Genomic DNA, 9,037 nt, shown 5'->3' with positions numbered 1-9,037 from the left:
TATACAGTATAATTCTAGAGTGGTTATGTGACTGCCATAGATATACAGTATAATACTAGAGTGGTTATGTAACTGCCATAGAGACACTGTATAATACTAGAGTGGTTATGTGACTGCCATAGATATACAGTATAATTCTAGAGTGGTTATGTGACTGCCATAGATATACAATAAAGTGGCTTGCGAAAGTATTCACCCCCCTTGGCATTTTTCCTATTTTGATGCCTAACAACCTGGAATTAAAACTGATTTTTGGCGGGTTTGTATCATTTGATTTACACAACATGCCTACCACTTTGAAGATGCAAAATATTTTTTCTTGTGTTCTTGGGTTTGCGCAAAACATAGCATTTTCCTTGATGTCCAAAAAGCTCAATTTTAGTCTCATCTGACCAGAGTACCTTCTTCCATATGTTTGGGGAGTCTCCCACATGGCTTTGGCGAACACCAAACGTGTTTGATTATTTTTTTCTTTAAGCAATGGCTTTTTTCTCTTCCATAAAGCCCAGCTCTGTGGAGTGTCTGGCTTAAAGTGGTCCTATGGAAAGATACTCCAATCTCCACTGTGGAGCTTTGCAGCTCCTTCAGGGTTATCTTTGGTCTCTTTGTTGCCTCTCTGATTAATGCCCTCCTTGCCTGGTCTGTGAGTTTTGGTGGGCGGCCCTCTCTTGGCAGGTTTGTTGTGGTGCCATATTCTTTCAATTTTTTTTATAATCGATTTAATGGTGCTCCGTGGGATGTTCAAAGTTTAGGATATTATTTTATAACCCAACCCTGATCTGTACTTCTCCACAACTTAACCCACTACACTGCCAATAGGAACCAGGTATAACCCACCATACTGCCAAAAGGAACCAGGCATAACCCACTGCACTGCCAAAAGGAACCAGGCATAAAGTGTCAGTCAGTTGTCCGTTGCCAAGACAGATTACCGTCTCAATATAAACTCAGTTCATTCTTCACGGTCCATTGGGAATACATTAATGTCAACAATACAAGTTTGTGTAAAAAAATACTGTATGTTTTAACTGGGCTCCAACAGTCACCAGCCGATTGTAATGAAAGGAGTAAAAGAACTAGAATGGGCCCATAAACTCTGGTCAAAAGTAGTGCACTATAGAGGGTGTGGGGTGCCATTGAGACGCAGTTTATTGGGAGGGAACTTCATGTGGCTGAGGTTGGCACACAGGACAGAGTCAAACAGAACAGAGTTAAGGTTGGAGCAAAGCAAAGGCAGGTTAGGGCGTGGCGGGGCTCAGAGCCTGCAGCGACAGGTATAGAGGCCAGGTTAGGGTGGAGTTCATGTATTCAACTTGGGTCATATTCCTTAGGCACCAAACAGAAGAAAACAGACTGAAACAGTATAAGATTAACTTGTCCAATAAGAAACACTAGTTTTTTGTTGCAAGAGGTTTGCAGTTCACTAATGTATACAAGCCAGGTCAGGGCGGGGATCAACATATTTGTTTATTAGGATTTCCATTAGCTTTTGCAGAGGCAGTAGCTACTCTTCCTGGGGTCCAGATAAAAACACAAAACATGTCAACTAACAAAACACTGGTATACTAGCTAGGTTTCCATCCAATTGGCGACAGATTTTCATACTAATATTATAAAATCCGCATTAAAAACAATATGCAAATTTTTCCACCAGAGATGTGTTTCCATCAAATTGACTTGTTGCAGATAAAAGGTTCTGTGTGATGACGTAATGCAATACCTTTTGCGGTATTTTATATGTACCGAATAAAAAATACAACGCATTTTCATCTCTACTTATATAGCGAGTGAGAGCCTACATTATGAGATTATTATGGACAAAAGAGCGAGATTATTTTGTCCAACGGCAGCTAAACATCGATCATCATGTCACCAGAATAAGATCCTCTATATTTATTGGAAAGGAGCATCAAACTCATCACCTTGCACTTTTTCACCACCCTGTGAAGTTCATCATCATTTATTTAATATGTAGCCTGATAAACTACATGATTTCCCGAGTCGTAGTGGGAGAACCACACATCATGTCATCGCCTGGCTCCAATTACTTCGACATGATGGTTATTATATCAATATTTGCTCATGAAAGTGTTTCCACCGCCATTTCACGCATCATTAATTAATTAATTAATTTTAACAACACAAAAAGATCCCATCTTGTCTAGTGTATTTTTTTTGGTCGACATTTTGTACTTTTACAGAAAAATGTTCTGTTTCCATCAGGTCATGACATTTATTATCCGACATGTAGGCCTACTTTATTTACTCCCATAAAAAGCTTGGATGGAAACCTGGTTAGTAACGAATGAAAAAGGTCAAAACCAGGCTGATGGACACAGGAAAATGCCGGCTACAATTTTGTAAATGCCTACAGACAATATGTTCGTTCGACATGGTGGGATCTTTTTGTGTCTGTAAAATGTATTATGCGAGAAATGGCGGTGGAAACGCCTTTATGGGCAAATATTGATATAATGACCATCATATGTGTTAAGTTGCGTCAATTCAAATCTGGTATAGGAACAAAAAGAGGTCAATACACGTCTTCTAAAATAGACTAGTATTTTAATTAATGCAAACACTTGAATTGGTCAATATGATGTTCGTATATATGGGCCCACTGAAAAACCACGCAGGGCAGTCAGAGAACTGAGCTTTTGTTATAAGTTCTTCTTTAAATACTCTGACAGAGATAGTTCCCGCTCCCTGCTGGGCCTGTCAGGATAGAGGCTGGGCGTGGTTTAAACTTACCCAACCTATCGATGGCGCACAGGCTGGTCCCAGCCCCTTGGCGCTTCACTGTTGCCAGGCATTAGTTGTTATCTTTACAACTTGTCTCGAGTCAGCAACCTCAGACATAGTTTTCTTCTTCATGTTGCAGTACTTTGTCCTTGAGCGGTTTAACAAAGAGGCAGTGTGTGTGTGTCTGTGTGAATCACAAGTCTGTCTCAGCCCCCCCCCCTAATGGTTCCTCACATTAATCACAGCTTGTTATGTTAAACAATCTATATCAGTACAGCACAAACCTATTATGTTTAATCATTAATGTATTCTTTCTAAGCTAGGCATCACATCTAGTTGTAAGAAAATAGACCCCCACATATGGAAGTAAATTTGGAGTGACGTGATGACGTGTTGTGTGGTCCTCCCACTACGACTCGGGAGATCATGTAGTTTATCAGGCTACAGATTAAATAAAATGATGATGAACTTCACAGGGTGGTGAAAAGTGCAAGGTGATGAGCTTGATGCTCCTTTCCAATAAATATAGAGGATCTCATTCTGGAGACATGATGATCGATGCTTGGCTGCCGTTTGACAAATAAAAATAATATCACTCTTATCCATAATAATCTCGTAGTGTAGGTAGCCTACAGGCACTGTATCTGCCAGCTGTTTGCTACAGCGCATGGGAAAACCAGAGTGGGCACATTTGCTATATAACGCAACAGTTTTTCTGAAGAAAAAAAACATCAGTAGAGTTGAAAATGAGAAGGAAACCCATTTCACTTGCATTTTCCATTCGGTACATGGGAAAGTTAAATGAGTTCCATCGCATTTTCAACTCTACTTATATAGCGAGTGTGCCCACTTTGGTATTGGCACGTGAGCCTACATGATGAGATTATTATGGACAAAAGAGCGAGATGATGTTTGACAAACGGCAGCTAAACATCGATCATGTCACCAGAATAAGACCGAGGTAAAGACAGATTCAGGTTGGATATTCGACGGATATTCGCCTGTAGTTTTCCTTACGTCCACCAACAGCAGTTAGGGACCGTAAACATAGTGCCAAATATGTTTTATTATTATTTCAATAGCTCTTTAACCATTACTCCTAAAACGTTCAAAACTGGTTCTAGCTAACCCGATGGCAGAGACACATATTGCACACACTTTTTTTTGTTGATTTACATCTCGAGCCATTTAAAATGATTTATTTAAAAAAAATTAATTCAATAGCGCCTTGGTCATGTGACCTACTGACCTTAAACAAGGTTCATAATGTACACTCAGTGGGCCTACACATTGCACACCCTTTTGTTTGTCCATTTGCATCTCATGAGACTTTACGATAATATTTAAACGTTTCAAATTTCGATAACTCCTTTGTCCTATCACCTACAACCCTCAAACTACTTTCAGAATATCCACTGACTAGCCTTGTATATTGCACACACCCTTTTGTTTGTCCATTTTTCATCTCAGACGATTTTACATGAATTTTTCAGTTTTTCACTGTTTCAATAGCTCTCTGGTCATGTGACCTACCGACGTCAAACAAGGTTCAGAATATCCACTGACTACCCTTCCATATTGCACACCCTTTAGTTTGTCCAATTTCATCCCCCACGATTTTACACACATTTTTTCAAACTTTAGAATTTCAATAGCTCCTTGGTCATGTGACCTACTGACCTCAAACAAACTTCAGAATGTCCACGGACTAGCCTTATATATTGCACACTCTTGTTTGTGTCCTGTAATCTCACATGGCGTTATGTACATTTTTCAATGAATTTCAATAGCTCCTTGGGCATGTCAGTTACACACCTAAGATGTGTTCAGTGGATACAGATGAAGTCGGAGGTTTACATACACCTTAGCCAAATACATTTAAACTCAGGTTTTCACAATTCCTGACATTTAATCCTAGTAAAAAATCCCTGTTTTAGGTCAGTTAGGATCACCACTTTATTTTAAGAATGTGAAATGTCAGAATAATAGTAGAGAGAATGATTTATTTCAGCTTTTATTTCTTTCATCACATTCCCAGTGGGTCAGAAGTTTACATACACTCAATTAGTATTTGGTAGCATTGCCTTTACATTGTTTAACTTGGGTCAAACGTTTCGGGTAGCCTTCCACAAGCGTCCCACAATAAGTTGGGTGTATTTTGGCCCATTCCTCCTGACAGAGCTGGTGTAACTGAGTCAGGTTTGTAGGCCTCCTTGCTCGCACACACGCTTTTTCAGTTCTGCCCACAAATGTTCTATAGGATTGAGGTCAGGGCTTTGTGATGGCCACTCCAATACCTTGACTTTGTTGTCCTTAAGCCATTTTGGCACAACTTTGGAAGTATGCTTGGGGTCATTGTCCATTTGGAAGACCCATTTGAGACAAAGCTTTAACTTCCTGACTGATGTCTTGAGATGTTGCTTCAATATATCCACATAATTTTCCTTCCTCATGATGCCATCTATTTTGTGAAGTGCACCAGTCCCTCCTGCAGCAAAGCACCCCCACAGCATGACGCTGCCACCCCCGTGCTTCACGGTTGGGATGGTGTTCTTCGGCTTGCAAGCAACCCCCTTTTTCCTCCAAACATAACGATGGTCATTATGGCCAAACAGTTCTATTTTTGTTTCATCAGACCAGAGGACATTTCTCTAAAAAGTACGATCTTTGTCCCCATGTGCAGTTGCAAACCATAGTCTGGCTTTTTTATGGCGGTTTTGGAGCAGTGGCTTCTTCCTTGCTGAGCGGCCTTTCAGGTTATGTCGATATAGGATTCGTTTTACTTTGGATATAAATACTTTTGTACCTGTTTCCTCCAGCATCTTCACAAGGTCCTTTGCTGTTGTTCTGGGATTGATTTGCACTTTTCGCACCAAAGTACGTTCATCTCTAGGAGACAGAACGCGTCTCCTTCCTGAGCGGTATGACGGCTGTGTGGTCCCATGGTGTTTATACTTGCGTACTATTGTTTTTACAGATGAACGTGGTACCTTCAGGCGTTTAGAAATTGCTCCCAAGGATGAACCAGACTTGTGGAGGTCTACAATTTTTTTGATGAGTTCTTGGCTGATTTATTTTGATTTTCCCATGATGTCAAGCAAAGAGGCACTGAGTTTAAATGTAGGCCTTGAAATACATCCACAGGTACACCTCCAATTGACTCAAATGATGTCAATTAGCCTATCAGATGCTTCTAAAGCCATGACATAATTTTCTGGAATTTTCCAAGCTGTTTAAAGGCACAGTAAATTTAGGGTATGTAAATTTCTGACCCACTGGAATTGTGATACAGTGAATTATAAGTGAAATAATTTGTCCGTAAACAATTGTTGGAAAAATTACTTGTGTCATGCACAAAGTAGATGTCCTAACCGCCTTGCCAAAACTATAGTTTGTTAACAAGAAATTTGTGGAGTGGTTGAAAAACAAGTTTTAATGACTCCAACCTAAGTGTATGTAAACTTCCGACTTCAACTGTATATACTCATATTGCACAACCTCTAGTTATGTATCTTCTGTATTGTTGTTTGACAATTAGGGGGTTCAGTCCAGTGTTGTGTTTACCCTTTTCTTTAATATTTATCTATAATAATTGGTAGTTCTGAGTACTTATTTTCCCTTTCCTTAAGTCTTTATTTTGCCACAGTATTTAACAGCGGTACACAATAGGAGAGAATCTTCTTTCATCGTTAATATCAACCATAAAGGGCAAAGGGCAAAGTACGAGAGTCATATTATGAATTGTCCAAAGCAGGGATGGAGAGTGAACTGCACGGCCAGTAAGGTAGGCTGCAGTAGGCTTGCTGGTCAAAAACATATACTGAACATGTAACCACAATAACGGTGGCCAGATAATCAATGAATTCTTCTGAGTGTGGGTGTCCACTGTGCAGCAATGTCCACACCTACTGGGTCTCAGGCTTACAGATGTAAGTCTAATAATAGCGTGAGATGAAAGTAGACAGGGTGTGTAGACAGGGCATAGTGAGAGGACAATCTAAAGCATGTTTTAGGGCGGTAGGTCACATGACCAGGGAACTATTTAAATCGAAAACGTAAAAAAAAAAAAAAATCATGTAAAACCGCGTGAGATGAAAATGGACAAACTAAAGGGTGTGCAATGTGTAGGCCCACTGAGTGTACATTATGAACCTTGTTTAAGGTCAGTAGGTCACATGACCAAGGAGCTATTGAAATTGAAAAATTGTGAAAAATTCATGTACAATCGTATGAGATGAAAATGGACAAACTAAAGAGTGTGCAATGTAGAAGGGTAGTCAGTGGATTTCTGAAAGTAGTTTGAGGGTTGTAGGTCACATGACCAAAGAGCTATTGAAATGAGAAAGGAGTTCGATGGGGTTGAGGTCAGGGCTCTGTGCAGTCAAGTTCTTCCACACCAATCTTGACAAACCATTTTTGTATGGACCTCGCTTTGTGCACGGGGGCATTGTCATGCTGAAACCGGAAAGGGCCTTCCCCAAACTGTTGCCACAAAGTTGGAAACACAGAATCGTCTACAATGTCATTGTATGCTGTAGCGTTAAGATTTCCCTTCACTGGAACTAACGGGCCTAGCCCAAACCACGAAAAACAGCCAAAGACCATTATTCCTCCTCCACCAAACTTAACAGTTGGCACTATGCATTGGGGCAGGTAGCGGGTCTGCCAAACCCAGATTCGTCGGTCGGACTGCCAGATGATGAAGCGTGATTCATCACTCCAGAGAACGCATTTCCACTGCTCCAGAGTTCAATGGCGGCGAGCTTTACACCACTCCAGGCGACGCTTGGCGATCTTTAGCTTGTGTGCGGCTGCTCGACCGTGGAAACCCATTTCATGAAGCTCCTGACGAACTGTTCTTGTGCTGACGTTGCTTCCAGAGGCAGTTTGGAACTCGGTAGTGAATGAGTGTTGCAACCGAGGACAGATTTTTACACGCTACAGCACTCGGCGGTCCCGTTCTGTGAGCTTGTGTGGCCTACCACTTCGCGGCTGAGCCGTTGTTACTCCTAGATGTTTCCACTTCACAATAACAGCACTTACAGTTAACCAGGGAACCTCTAGCGGGGCAGAAATTTATGAACTGACTTGTTGGAAAGATGGCATCCTATGACGATGCCACATTGAATGTAACAGAGCTCTTCAGTAAGGCCATTCTACCGCCATGTTTCCTATGGAGATTGCATGGCTGTGTGCTCAATTTTATACAACTGTCAGCAACGGGTGCGGCTGAAATAGGCGAATCCACCAATTTGAAGGGGTGTCCACATACTTTTGTACATATAGTGTAGCAGGAAAGGGGGGGATCAACTCCATATTAATGCCCATGACTTCGGAATGAGATGTTCGACAAGGTGTTCACATACACTACATGACTAAAAGTATCTAATCCAAGGGTTTGTATGTCCCCTGGAGGACAAAGAAAATACTGCACCATCACCATTTTGACCCACCCATCTACCCCCAAAAAGTATTGCTGATTTAAATACCAAAGCTGCCATTTTGTAGCCCTTGTGTTGAAACTAGCTCCAGACAAGTCTGACTAATTTAGAAACTTCAAAAAACCTTTTGATGTATCCAAATGAATTTAGATGTATCCAGATGAAATCAAATTATTTTTCTAAAAGCTTAGTTTCATGAAATCATATGCAATTATTCTCATTAGTTAGGAAAAGGTTGGTATTTACTCTGAATATATACAGGTCACATCCCAAATTACACCCTATGAGCCCTGGTCAAAAGTAGTACCTTGTATAAGGAATAAGGTCAGATTTGGAACAGACTCACTGTATGCACAGAATCATGAGGTTGAGGGTCAGGAGAATCATGAGGTTGAGGGTCAGGAGAATCATGAGGTCGAGGGTCAGGAGAATCATGAGGTCGAGGGTCAGGAGAATCATGAGGTCGAGGGTCAGGAGAATCATGAGGTCGAGGGTCAGGAGAATCATGAGGTCGAGGGTCAGGAGAATCATGAGGTCGAGGGTCAGGAGAATCATGAGGTCGAGGGTCAGGAGAATCATGAGGTCGAGGGTCAGGAGAATCATGAGGTCGAGGGTCAGGAGAATCATGAGGTCGAGGGTCAGGAGAATCATGAGGTCGAGGGTCAGGAGAATCATGAGGTCGAGGGTCAGGAGAATCATGAGGTGGAGGGTCAGGAGAATCATGAGGTGGAGGGTCAGGAGAATCATGAGGTCGAGGGTCAGGAGAATCATGAGGTCGAGGGTCAGGAGAATCATGAGGTCGAGGGTCAGGAGACTGTAGATTTTCAATTATTTATTTTTTCACCACATTAAAA

This window comes from Coregonus clupeaformis, chromosome 26 (assembly GCF_020615455.1).
Source record: "Coregonus clupeaformis isolate EN_2021a chromosome 26, ASM2061545v1, whole genome shotgun sequence".
Lineage (NCBI taxonomy): Eukaryota > Metazoa > Chordata > Actinopteri > Salmoniformes > Salmonidae > Coregonus > Coregonus clupeaformis.
Note: the sequence above shows the minus strand (reverse complement) of the source record.